The sequence below is a fragment of the Alnus glutinosa genome, chromosome 13, assembly GCF_958979055.1.
Source record: "Alnus glutinosa chromosome 13, dhAlnGlut1.1, whole genome shotgun sequence".
Taxonomy (NCBI): Eukaryota; Viridiplantae; Streptophyta; class Magnoliopsida; order Fagales; family Betulaceae; genus Alnus; species Alnus glutinosa.
The window spans coordinates 7,087,945-7,103,292 of record NC_084898.1 but is presented as its reverse complement, the minus strand read 5'-3'; the positions used below and the strand labels follow the sequence as shown (position 1 = coordinate 7,103,292).

General features: G+C 33.4%; 1 long non-coding RNA gene across 2 annotated transcripts; it reads right to left on the bottom strand.

Annotated features, from left to right (window-relative positions):
• Window positions 1-7,500: 7,500 nt before the first annotated feature.
• Window positions 7,501-14,276, bottom strand: LOC133854776 (uncharacterized). 2 transcript variants are annotated; one of them, XR_009896852.1, is made up of 5 exons: window positions 13,958-14,276; window positions 11,792-11,864; window positions 10,462-10,592; window positions 9,154-9,253; window positions 7,501-7,767 (listed from the first exon to the last, which is right to left on the bottom strand). It is a non-coding gene; the product is annotated as an uncharacterized LOC133854776 (long non-coding RNA). The 2 variants fall into 2 exon arrangements; XR_009896851.1 differs by lacking the exon at window positions 10,462-10,592.
• Window positions 14,277-15,348: the final 1,072 nt, after the last annotated feature.

Genomic DNA, 15,348 nt, shown 5'->3' with positions numbered 1-15,348 from the left:
AAAAAAAAAGTTTTTTTTTTTTTTTGTTTTTATGAAGTTTTTTACTTAATGAACCTAATTTTACTTAACTTTTTATATATTAAAAATTACTTTTTAAACTGCTTAAGTCGCCCTTTTTTGCAAGGTAGAGATGACTATTAATTACTGCACGTCAAAGATTTTGGTGAGGAATATCGAAGTAGGTTTTTTGTTTTTTTTTTTTAATTATATTGGAGTAACTTGAGCTGGCCTCCATTACTATTCACTGGATCCTATTTTTGACTTTTTAACACCCCATTTCTTAGCTCTCTATTCTCATATAGTCTCTCACTATAGGAGAATAGAGAGCTAAGAGAGAGGAAACTATGGTGTTACCCTTGAAAACTTTTTCATATTCATAAATAGTTTACGCGGTAAAATCAAAAAAAATATCTCAAAAATCATTACTTTTTCTAAAAGTTCAAAGGAGCAAGAAAAGATAAATTTAATCATTTATTTAATATTTTAACGCTCTTCTTACATGTAAGTTCAAACTCACGTATTAAGCCTCACGTATTAAGCCTCACCTATTAAAAATGAGTTTGAACTTATATCATATTAAATTAATAATTTTCTAAAAAATTGCAGCTAATAAAAATATGATCAATTTGATCATTTAATATATTAATATTATAAAAAAAATAAAGTAAAATAAAATAACCCTAGAAGGTAATATATATTGGTAGAGCTTGGACTTGGAATGGAGCTACAACTACCTCTCAGTTCTAGCTATGTACAAATATTCCCGAAGTGTTCTCACTCTTTCTTTTTCTTTTGTTTTTTTTAATCTATAAATTTACTACAAAGTACAGACGATAACAACTAAAAATAAATAAATAATAATAATAATAATAAAAAACAAATACAAGTAACTGAACCGAAAAACTCAAACTAGACAAATAAAAAACAAATACAAGTAACTGAACCGCAATCTGCATGTGAGGTAATGAACCTGAAGCCCAACTTAATCAGGTTGGAGAGAATTTCAAATCTGGAACAATGGTGGCAATGAGCAGTGAGGGTAGATCGAGGATAGCAGATCTAGCTTGGAAGATCTAAGATTTGGACTCCAAATTTGACGAGAGAGCAGCAATCGAAAGAGATGATGTGACGAATAGACACCGATTTATTTGAGGGAAGAACCACAAAACAAACACAAAAAGGCACAAAACATAACCAAGAAAGGCCTCACAAGAGGCAAAATACCAATGCCATTTGGGTATAGTAGGAGGATGTGCCTACTGCCAAGGCATGGGATCCACTACCATCATGCTTCCATTCAATTTATTTTTAATCCAACTATAATGCTTGCATTGATAAACATTTTGTATTGCTTTGAGCGGAAAGTAGAGAGAGAGCTTTCCCCAGTTGATTCCCCAAACTCTTCTCAAATTAATGACATAAAAAGTGATTTAACAAAAAAATTATTTTCAACAAAAATAATAGGCATATTAATTATTAAATATTCTCCCAGTAATTGCAATTGGTGCACAAACATGAATCATATATTCATCCTGATAACATATCTTTCCTTATTTCAGGACCAGCACTTCATTCATTGCTTGCATTTTCATTCACAATATATACATCCAATGAAAATGCACCTACATATTTCATAATTATCATATTCATGGAAACACTATAATATTTTCAATGTCTTCATCAACAATGAAACTGATGTTCATTGCAGCCGAGACAAAATGAATAATTAAATGAATTATTAGGGTAATTTAATTTAACTTCATTCATTTGACCTAAATTTAAATAGATTTTTTTATCTTTTTTTTTTTTTTATCAGTTTTATAACAAAAATTATGTTGAAATTTAATTATATCCTAAACAAAAAGATAATTTTCTACAAATGGAGTTGTAGGAATTTCTCCAATCCAATCTTTAAAAGTGTCATGTATCATTTAACAATTGTAAAACGGATATATATATTTTATTAATGCTATTAAAAAAGCACTTGAGAAGCACATGTTATTAAAAAACGTGTGCTTTTTACATGTTAAGGGACACGTAACACTTTTAAAGATAGGGTGGCCTTCACCTACACCTAACACCTCGATCTCTGTTGGTGGCAAAGAACCCAACAACTGGAAAATTAGAAACACCCGTGCAATGAAAAACTAAAGAAAATTAAGTGCAAGTATATTAATTAAAAAAAATCATTAAATTCACCCTAATCACATAAAAAAAGAAAAAGAAAAGAGAGAGAGAGAGAGAGAGAGAGAGAGAGAGAGAGAGAGGATATTTTGGGTCAAGGGTGTTAACACATCGTCAAACAATTTCATTGGGCTGGGAACAGAAGGCCTGACATGTGTAAGATGTCCATTGGGCCGAATTTTTGTGGATTTGCCCTCCTCCACATCTTGGGAACAGACGACTTTGTTTTAAAACTTTATTTTGTTAAAAAAAAAAAAAAAAAAAAAAAAAAAAACCCTCTAACCCAAAATCCTGACTCAACCACCTATGAAAAGCAAATGAAAAGAAAAGTGTACTTAAAAAAAGGAAGGGGCTTTGGAGACAAGGTGTTTGATACAAAGCTCATGTAGAATTTACATTCAAAATGGGCTTGTAAGAAAAGGGCACCCAACAACTTATATACACATGGTTAAGGGGTTGTACTTAAACTATGTGGGACACTTAAAATCATAACATACCACCACATTTCGCAGCCAACGTCAACGACGGTTCACTCTATCAACACTGACTCGATAGTAGCATTTTTTCTTTTTGCAGCATCACTCACTTATTTATTAGTATTTAATGACTTAACCCTATACCTATACATAGTACAAAGAGATTTTAATCCAAATTATAAGTCGATCGCCCCCTCCGTGATACAAAACTCAGGCAGAACCCTGTTAAAGTATTGATTAAATGACTACGTACATTTACTTCATCCTATCATCTTAATTAAGCTTTTGGGACAAGTTGTGATTTAATATGGTATCAGAGTAGAGGTCTTGAGTTTAAACCATGTCTCCTTCATTTACCTCCTATTTAAATTAAATATTTCGCGTGTTGGGTCCCACCTATTAAAAATGAATTTGAGCTTATATGTGATGGGGAGTGTTAAAGTATTGATTAAATGATTAAATTTACCTCTTCTTATCAGCTTAAGTTTTTAGGACAAATATCAATTTAACAAACCTATCATTGAAAACCTACTTACTAAAATTGTACTTAAGTCACATGGGACACTTAGAATCATAACCATTAGAATCAAAAGTGTTATTATATATGTAAAACTAGGGTGCATAAACGATTTATAAATGGATTAGGATCTTTTATAATTATTTGTCCGAATTTGAAAGAATTCGAGCATGTGATTGTGAAAGACCATTTTAGAACCCACCTGACCAAATAAAAATTGGGTTGCCCAACCACTTATCTGGTCAGGTGAGTCTCATAAGTGGTCTCTCACAATCACCTATTCGAATTCTCTCAAATTCGAACAAATAATTGTAAATATACTTATTCTTTATAAATGGCCTTACAAAACGTGAAAGAGGTGAGTTCAGAAAGCTGATTAGTCCCACATGCATCAACGTTAATTTGTCCCAAAATAGGAATTAAATTAATTAAGTAGGCCAAGTTTCTATTAAGAAGCAAAAGCTTGGGAGATGAATTGTGTTAGTGCTAATTAACGGATGTCGCAATTAAGTCATGCTCTCATGTGGTCTGGCGTTGACATCTCTATTCTCTATTTCCATCTAAAATTAAGATGGAATCCAATAAAACTTACATGCATTGATTTATTTAATCTCAATTTGATGGGAAGTGGAGTTATAGGTGAATAAGAAAACCTAGCCTGCTTCTCTCTCTACCTTATAAACATACATAATTTCCATCAACTTGGTATATAACTTAAGGGGGTCGAGTGAGAGAAACCGTTTTATGGTGTTTACGTTTTCAAATCAAGATTTAAAGAAGTTTTCTTGAAATTTTCATTTGGGTTTAAAGTCTAGATTATAAGGAAGATCTGTATTGAATTAGAAACATATATAGACAGTAGAACCTAAGTCAATCCACTAAGTATTGGAATGGACTACAATAAAATTTGATTCGAAACATACGGAAGCTAAAGGCGTACATTTCTTTCTAAACCATTCCCTACATTTACGACGGCTTTTCTGAACATGCCCAAACTTTCTACAGAAACGACACTTAACTTTATTTTGTCATTTCTCATGAACGTCAGTTGCTTGAAGAGGTCCGTTGCTCTATCTATTTTTTTTTTTCCCCTTTTTAGGCTTTTTTCACTTCTTAAAATATGATGCACATTTTAAGCCAATCCAAAATATTCTTGTAATTAGAAAAATTTGATAAATAAAATAAAATAAAATTTGCATCTGTCAGGTTGACACCCTTTACTTTTCTGACTTTGCCCACCAAAAACACTTCACTTCAAACAAATAAGGTGCAAAATGATAAGCCATAAAATACAAACAAATAGCATGAAATATGATAAATAAATTAAAGGACGTGATGTTTTACGTAAAATGTTGATGCTTTGCATAAAATTAAAGACAAACGAATTAATAAAGAAGTTGATATTCGGATAATTAAAGAAATTAATTAACTAAAAAAAGAAAAGAAATTAATTAACGTGATTTACAAGAGAATTTCCATCCCTCATATGCATGCATACTAAAATTATTGAATAGAAAGATTAATGCACCAATTACAAATAGCACGAAAACGCAATATATTACGTTATGAACAAGTCAATTAAGAGCAAGTACTTCAATTCGTAGTAGTTTTCAATTAACATATAATAAGAAAATCATGCACGTCATAACTTTAGCTCTGATATTACGTTTAAAATAAATTTATGTTACATTCAATAAATTTTAAGATTTAATTTTCAGAATATATGTGTTAGAGTTCTAGTTGTTATACCATTGGGACCTTTCGTTTATTTCTAGACACCAGTTGTTACCTAAATTTGTTTTCGACACTTTATGACGCGTTCCTTTTATTTCTCGAAATTGAGGTTTTTTTTTTTTAGTTGATCATGATGTCTTTTACTTTACATTCCGCAATAAAAGATCCAGTTTATTTAAAAATGCATCTTTTGTTGTTTATGGGAATCTATGTGATAGTTTGTATAAATTGAATCTTAACAGCTATTTTGCCGAAAGCCTTCTAACCCTGCATCATAATGTTGGAACTAAAAGTAGCATGATTAATGAAAATGCCTCTATCTTGTCGCATAGATGACTGAGTTATATATCCAAAGAAATATTAGAGATATTAGTAAAATATGAGATTCTTCCGAACCTAGATTTTATGATTCAAGTGTGTGTGGATTGTATTAAGGGAAAACAAACCAAATACACAAAGAATTGTTCTACAAGAAGTGGAGGATTTATTGAAATTGTCCATAGAGACATTTGTAGACCTTTTGACTTTCCCTCTTTTGGTAGACATTTTTTGGGGTGGGCGATCCACTCAGTGAGAGGGTGGTTGACCAGTGACCACCCCCTTTGGGCTTGGGGGTGTTCTAGCCACCAACCCTAGGATTTTTTTTTTTTTTTTTTTTTTATTTTTTAAAAAGTTTAAGTTTAAGTTTTGTTTTTATTTAATTCTTAAGTTTTAATTTTTTAATTTTGGTTCTTTCTAAGTTTTTAACGTTTATATTTGAGGGTATTTCAATCTTTTAATGAGATATAACGTCTAAAAATGAAATGTTTTGTCTGATTGAAGAAAATTACCTAACAAAGGGGGTTTTTCATAAGTAAAAAGTAGTGCAATGTAGCCAAATGTTAAGAATGTCACTTCATGGGACTATGTTGAAAATGTGTGGTAATTCATTGGGCAAAATGGAATTATCCCAAAAGATAAATATAAACTCTACCTATAAAAAGAAGGGTTAAATACCTAATTGGTACCTGTGGTTAGGGTCGAAATCAAAAAACCACATCGGTTTCAAAAATTATCACAGGTGGTACATGTTGTTAATGAAAAAACTCACTTGGTACTTCTGTCTAGGTTCCATCCACTTTCTTATGGTCGTCCACGTTACCACACTTAAAATGTTGACACCTATTCCGATTGCCAAATATTGTGTAAGGGTTCAGCTGGTTTGTAGGAAGAAATCGGAGGAATTTTAAGAAAAAAGGGAAGAAGGATTGAGTAATGGAAGACTAACATGATGGAATGTTTCGAGAAAATACTAGATACGTGCTCTTCGAGAGGCCTAATCTCTCCTGGTTTACACTTTACTCAATACTCTTTTCTTATTCTACTACCCTACCCACTATAGCCTTCTTTAAATAGCCAATTCTGCTAGAATATATTCCAATAGAATTGCATAGCTGTAATCGGTTACACGCATTACATAAATGAAATATAAATAACCGAAATGGAATAACAAATTCCTTGTTCTAGAATATCTATATCTTCTTCTAGAATCCTCTACTAACTTCCTGCCATATTCCTAGGAGACACGTCAGCTAGCATGACTCCTCATAGTGCACATAACAGATACCCCCTCTTCAAAGCACCTTGCCCACAGGGTGAGGATAACAATCCAGCAATGTCCAAAGGAGCTCCCAGGAATCATCCTCTACCGAAGGTCCTTGCCAACGCACAAACACTTCAGTGACAGCACGGCCACGCTTCTGAACCATACAGCGGGATAGCACCTCGGCCAATTCTAGTTGAACTTTTCCATACAGATAAACTGGGGGAAGGGTAGACAGAGGTGTGATGCGGGTGACCAATTTAGCCTTCAAACAAGTGACATGAAAAACCGGGTGGATGGGGGAAGTGGGAGGGAGGTCTAATTTATAAGCCACTGAGCCAATTCGCTACAATATCTTGAAGGGACCGAAAAATCTGGGAGACAATTTCAGTGATTTTCGCATGGCAATCGACTTCTGGCGGTACGATTGGAGGCGGAGATAAACCCAGCTACCAATCTAGAATTCCCGTCCAGTTCTATGTTTGTCAACTTGAAGCTTCATGCGATTTTGGGCCTGCTGCAAATGTTCCTTAAGAAGGTTAATAATGGAGCTCCGACTCCTGAGCTAAGAGTCTACCGCCAAGTTGGCGGAGGTACTTGGCACATAAGAAAGCAAGGAAGGAGGAGCATAGCTGTAGACTGCCTCAAAGGGAGTGAACCCGGTAAAGGAGTGATGATTGGTGTTGTACCACCATTCAGCAAGTGGTAACCAATGGCTCCATTCTTTTGGTTTAGAACTGGAATAACAGCGAAGGTATGTTTCAAGGCATTTGTTGAGGGATTTGGTTTGGCCATCGGATTGGGGGTGGTAGGTGTGACGACCTTTTTTTTTTTTTTTTTTTTATACAAAATTTTCATAAACATTAATCTCTTAAAATACAAATGGATCTTCACAGTGGCACGGCGATATGTCACAAAGCCAACATGTGGTACATACCCCATAATATGTATCTTGTAAATCAGAGTACGGTATCTATCTAACTATGCAGCGGAAAACATAAATCTAATAGCGGAAATCACAAATTAATTATAACAAGAGCCATTTAACATCTATCTATTTAAGTCTGTCCTCAATATAATTACATAACAAAGATGGCTTTATACAATAACAAGTGACACAGGCGTCACAAGCCATAAACAAAACCTATGAAACTGAGGACGCTCATGGTCCCGCAATTACGACCGTTGCGGCGAGCTTCAGTCATAATATCTCAAATGCACATCTACAACCCCATCAACTACGACTGGAGTACCTGCAGCCAAATGAACATCATCTATACGGTTGTGGGGGTTTGCCACATCCGTATAGGTGAAAGAGTGAGTTCACCGTTTCAATACATAATACCGAGACCTCAGTGATATTAAACTAACTGAGTTTTCACAATGAACCAACTTTTTCTTTTTAGTCTCGCGTACACTATAACAGCTACCAATTTATAAACTTTTGTTTGAAAACCTTATAGCTGATATAGCAAACACCGACTATCAGAAAACATTTAAAACATACTATGTAGTTGGACCCATACGTAGAAGTTTCAATGGCTTGGAAGCAACTACGTACACACCCATCTACAATAATACTTTTATATTGGTAGCTCAAATGCACATAGATCTAACGTTATTAACTGTGATATCACCATGGCTCAGGGCATTATAACTTCATGTCTATGGCACATAGTTGTCCATGTAGTTACTAGAGTAAAACTCTGATATCCAAGCACTTTTTACTGATGTACCACGACAATCCATCTACTTACTCCCAAAACACACTGATATCCCAACCAATAGCATCACATCCAAGTACACCAAGCTTAAAACATGCCATTTTGCTTTTCAATACAAGCATACTATCATCCCCCGAATACGGGTAACACCGAATCCCCCGAATACGGGTAACACCGAATCCTAGGGCATTACAACTTCATATCTATGGCACATAGTTGTCCATGCGGTTACTAGAGTAAGACTCTAATATCCAAGCACTTCTTACTGATGTACCACGACAATCCATCTACCTACTCCCAGGACACTGTATTACTCATACCGGAACAATGAAAATACCCTTGTACGTCCAAACTCAATGTTCTTAAGTCATGCAACTAGACGATAGCAATATACATAAGCTCTTTGCCATTAAAACTCTTAGGCATACTAATACGTCTAGCATAAAAACTGCAATATTCTATATCATGAAAACATCACACCATTTAAACAATGATATGCATGCTCATGATTGTCTTTTCATTCATTGTGAGGCTTACCCTCCCTTTCATTCTTATGAGGCTTACCCTCTCTTTCATTTTTATGTTCATGCTTTATACTTCACAATTCAAACTCTATACTCCTATTCTTTGTAAATCATGCTTTCTTCAAATACGATAAACCAATCAACATGTAATTTTATCATACTACTTTGCATAATTTAAATCCCAACCGCAACACACATTCAAACACTTTAAATCAATTCAACACCTTTCATTCATGGATCATTTCATAACATCATTGATATTATTTGAATATAATTGAAACTACTCAAATCATTCCAAAAGCATATATTCATCATACAGTCGGTTCGAGTTTACAAAACAATATATATATATATATATATTGCAATTCTAATTTACATAAAAATAATAGTTTTTCAGTGAGTAAAATATTACCTTGGCTGCCTTGGACTCATGACTCGACCATTCCATTGGATTCTGGTCACTTGGACTCTACCTTGGAGAACCCATTGAAGTCCCCAATCCAAACACTTGCCTGCAAATACTTATAATGTTAGACTACACTATGAAATTTATATTCTATGACACTTAGATTACCCGCGTGCTCACACGTCGCATTACCCGCTTTTAGTTCTAGTTAGGTGTCCTAAACTATTATTAGGTTATCATCGTTTCTCGATTCATTTTTATCTTGTTTATTAACCCCAAATATATTTACTATTTTGTTCACCTACTATTATTATTACTAACTTATATTTTTTGTGTTAAAGTTATTTTAAGCTATTTACGATTCTACGACATTCCCATTTTAACCACCCCATTTAATACTTTTACTCTTCCTAGTTTCTAACTATTCAAGTAGTTTAGGTTATAGAGCTTAATTAATTTAATAGATTGTGGACCTAATTGGATTAAATTATGAATCCCATGACATTTCCATTTTAAACTATTCTCTTCAACACTTTATTCTTTATCTTATTCCTCATTTAGTACCAAGGTATGGACTGAAAAACTAATTGACCCTTCCTTCTCTTTAACTCCAATGAAACATGTTAAATAATCTAACTTTAATCGATTCAACTTTATCCAACACATAGCCAAAATCCTTATTTACATATCAAGAACAATCTCTCACTCAAGTGGGAATAACCTAATATCTTTTACCCAAAATATCATAACAACTATCATCATTAACTACCATTTACTTTGTTTACTCATTCTCTTACTCACTTATCATGTTGTCTTGATACACTCTTTATACACTAATTCTTCCTCATGCCTTCTCTAAAAATCCATCACAAGTATTAACCTTATTCCTTAACAGTTAATCATAAATTAACATCATCAAATTACCAATCCAAAAATCTAGATTTGAATCTATTAAAACACTCATCAAAATTTGTGACGACCCATTTTTTGTTTTTTAACAAAACATTTCATAATCATTAATCCTTTAAAATATAAATGGATCTTCATAGTGGTACGATGATATGTCGCAAAGCCAACATATGTACATATCCCATAATATGTACCTGATAATCAGAGTATAACATCTATCCATCGATGCAACGGAAAACATAAACCTAAATAGCGGAAATCATAACATAAACCTTTATTACAAATAATCATAAACAAAGAGACATATTACATCTATCTGTTTAAGTCTTTTCTCATAATAAATACATAACATAAATGGCTTTATACAATAACAAGTGACACAAACGTCACAAGCCATAAACAAACCTATAGAATAGTGGACAACCCATGGTCTGACAATTACAACTGTCGCGGCGAGCTTCAGTCATAATATCTCAAGTACACTTCTACAACATCATTAATTACGACCAAAATACCTGCAGCCAAAGAAACTACATCTATACGGTTGTAGGGGTTTGCCACATCCGTATAGGTGGAATTATGAACCCACCACCTTAACATAAATAATACACTAAGACCTCAAAGGTATACTATTCACTGAGTTTTCACAAAGAACCAACTTTTCATTTTTAGTCTTGTGTACACTATAACAGTTACCAATTCATAAACTTTTGTTTGAAAATCCCCATAGCTGATTTAGGAAACATCGACTAATAGAAAACATTTAAAACATACTATGTAGCTGGGAACACATATAGAAGTTCCAGTCATCCCACCTTGGAAACAACTACATATCTTCTCACCTCCTATAAAACTATTGTATTTTGTGGCTCAAATGTACAAAGAAACAGCATTGCCAGATGTGATAACTTCATGTCAAAAGACACTTACATTACCCAATCCAGTAGCGTACAGTCTAGGTACATCAAGCATAAAATAATGGTGGCTCAAATGTACAAAGAAACAGCATTGCCAGATGTGATAACTTCATGTCAAAAGACACTACATTACCCAATCCAGTAGCGTACAGTCTAGGTACATCAAGCATAAAACAATGGCATCTTACTCAGTAATACAAAGAAACAGTATTGCCAGATATAGGTAACTTCATGTCAAGAGACACTTACATTACCCAATTCAGTAGCGTACAATCTAGGTATACTAAAGCTCGATGCCTTTAAATCATGCAAATAGAAATATACATATCATAAAAACAGTACTCACTGACACACTATACTATATGTATGCACATGCTTGTATCATGAGCCGAGGCTCGGGTAACATAGAGTCGAAACTCACATTAACATTGAATCATCACTTCCTTTAACATAGGTCGTCACCCACGTTATCATAGAATCTTCATCTCCATTAACATAGAGTCGTAACTCAAGACTGTGCAATTAAGCACGCAATGCATCATGTCCCCCTTTATAACTCACACTAAAAACTCAATCATTTAAAATGCAATCCTAGTCTACAAAAATCCCCATCCATATCCTAGAGTCACACCATTTATTCAAACTCCATATATCATATGCATACTTCAACATCATCATAATTTCAAGATATTCAAAAGTACTCAAATCATCCAAAACAGATATATTCAACATACAGTTGGTTCATATTTATAAAACAATATATATTTTGCAATTCATCATATACAAAAATAATACTTCTCAGTGAGTAGAATACTCACCTTGGCTACATTGGACACATGACTCGAACTCTACATTGGAGAACCCATTAAAGTCTCCAATCCAGACACTATCCTGCAAACATTAGTAACATTAGACTATGTTATTGAACTCTATACTTTATGACACGTACACTACCCACGTGCTCACACGTTGCGTAATCCGCTTCTAAGGCTAGTTAGGTATCCTAAACTATTATTAAGTTAACGTTTAGGTTTAGGTTCTAATGATATATTTGTTTATTAATACAAGGCTGTATTTACTATATTCATTAGTTTATCTATTATTGTTATTAACTATAAGTCTTATAGTTGTTTATTTACTATTATTAAGTCACATTATCATAAGGTTCCAATACTATTTGACTTTAAAGTCTTCATAGGTATTCCCATAATACCGCTATTTTATTTTTCTTGTCTTAAGGTTATTTAATTGGATAATTTACCGATCTACGGCATTCACATTTTAACCATTATCTTTAGTACTTAATATCTATAATTTATTAACCACCGAAGTAGTTTAGGTTTAGGACATAACCTTATTTTACATTTTATAATCTTTATATATTCTATCCATTACTTATATGCTTTTATTTACATTCCTCATTTTTTACCAAGTACCAAGACTATGATCTATTTATCCCACTTATACCTACTGTCACTACCCGAAGATCTTATTAGGACTATAACATGAGACTAATCAAAACAATCCAACTCTATAAAGGGCATTATCTAAAATCTCATTACATAACCAAAACACCTAAATAAACTATAGCAAGGAATTCAATTATTTATCATTGTTAATCCTTTTATAGTTTGTCATTCATTTACTAAATTAGCAATATATATATATATTTAAGCCATCGACATGTATATTCATATACACATACAATATTTAAACCTAATTCATTTAATTACTTTACTATTTGGTTTAAGCCTTTACTTTCTATTACAACATATTTGCTATTGTTAGGTTCAAAATTTCATTTTAACTATCTTTTAAAAACAACCTCAACTTAATCCCATTCCCTAGAAATCAAACATCAAAGAAGACCAACACTTCTTACAAAAGTCACTCCATTTGGTACCTTCTTTACAATCACCATAAACCATAATTCAATCAACTCCTACAAGATCTCTCAACTACATAATTAGAAATCATCATTCTACAACACATTAACCAATTATTAGTTATTAATATTACCAAGCAATAGGGCCAATAATCACCCATAATCACACCTTCAACATTCATGGTTATTTATCAAACACAAGTGAAATCCATCCTTTACATAACAAGATCAATCTCCTTTAATTGGAATTTCCTTCTACCAATCTTCCACAACGACTAGCATCAACCATTAACAATTACATTCTTCAATATCACATTAAAGTCTCAACCAATGGGTATCGATAAATCCAACACAGAGTTAATTTCTTAAACAAACAACTTAAAATCAATTACAACCTTCATCAATAAACCACAATTTACCAATCAAGAAAAATCAGATTTGAATCCCCTCACGATACCCATCAAAACTAGCCCATACCTTCTCCAAAACTCAATCCATAAATTACCAAGCCAAGTCTTAAAACACCAAATCAAATATGGCAAGATTTTCTTTCACATCACACCTCTACAATTCCAATAATCATAAGCCACAATCATCTAAGCCAACCTCAATTTTATATCCTAAAGAAAATCAACACTTAATATGAATCAACCATAAACACACCCAAAAGCATAGCTCCTAATTTCGAATTCAATCAAAATACACCCAACTACTAACAAAATGACCACCATTTCAATACCAACTTCAAGAACACTAACAACCCAATTCAGATTCCACTAAAATACCCCCAAGTCAGTAGCTTTAAAGGCCCAGAAGAAAAACCTACCACTTCCAACTCAGAAATTACAAATCTACAATAACCCAAAGAGAAGACCCATTCGGCTACCACACCCATTAGAACCCTAGATTTCTTCTATCTCAACAAAACTCAAATCAAACTCCATTTTCATTACCATTACACCTAAAATTATAAATACAACTAATACCCATTTAAACCCTAGATTATTATCCAAATCAAACCCCCAAAATAACACCTATGGTTTGCAGAAAATCAGAGAATAAAACCGAAATCCAAAACCAAAGGAAGGGGAAATCTCACCATTACATTTTTCGCATTTTTCCTCTCAAATTTTCTGCAGAAAATCCTCTAGCTCAGCAGCTCCCTCACGGCTCAAGCCCTCTCACGAGTCAACAGGTGCGTGACAAGAGAGACTAAGGGAGAAGAGAAGGAAGAAATAATGGTTTGGGTGTTGCAAGTTCAGGCGTGACCGAAGGAAGAAGAAGAGAAAAGAGAGGGAGAGGTGGTTCGGCTGAGTGGGAAGAAGAAGGAAAAGAAAGAGGAAGAAATGAAGTGTGCGTGAGTGAGGGGGAGGGAAGAGAGAAAAGGAAAGAAGAAAAAGGGAGAAGGGCTGCTACTGTCCACCGAAAAAGGGAGAGAAAAAGAAAAGAAAAGAAAGGAAAAAGGAAGAGAAAAGGAAGAGAGAGGGTGAGTGGGACATGTGTCCATGTGTGAGTGGTTGGGAGAAGATAGTGTTATCTTCTCATAGCCAACCAAATGCGGACACGTGGCAAAGAGGATTACATTTTATTTAAATGCCCCAACTTATGTAAATTACATTAGGACTCCATTTTATATTATTTCTATCATTTTAGAATTAATATTTGACCCCATATTTATTTGAACCACACTATAATAATTATTACTCTTTCTATTATTTTACCTTAAGCTTAATTTATTTCGATAAAACCATTATTATTATCTAGAATATAATTATTAAGCCCATCTATTAATGAATACAATTTATTAATTGATGAATCTCCTATTTATTTTCTTGGTCTTTACAAAATTAGCCCATACAATCCCCAAAACTCGAAAACTATTAATCATCAAGTTAAACCCTAAAATACAACATCAATTGTGCCAAGATTTTCCTTCGCATCAAACCACCAAAATTCCAACACTCACAAACCACAACTATCTACCAAATTCCTAACAAATAATCATTAAGCATCCCTTATTAAACTACCACTCCAAACCAGTTTTGATTTTAACCAAAAACACTCCTCAAAATCAATTTGCAATCCAACATCAACAACGTACAATAAAGTGCTAATTATAAGCTAACATAATCATCAATTTACAATCCTAAAACTATATTTGAATTTCATCAAAACCCATTACTAATGCATAATCAACATATCCATACAAGTAAGGGATCCAACCTAAGTCACAACTCATACACATGCCCAAAAGTCAACATTTGGCAGCAATAAGCTCTATGGAGACCAATCCTACAATTACTCAAATTCAATATCAATCCAACATAGCAAACGCCCCAAATCCAACCCTCATTCGGTATGCCTTAACAATCAAATCTAGCCATTCATTTGGATTAATCCATTCACAAATCCAACCTCAAAACACAACCCATCAAAACTCAAACTTCATCAACAAAGCTCAAGAAAGCATCCTAAGAGTAATAAACACCC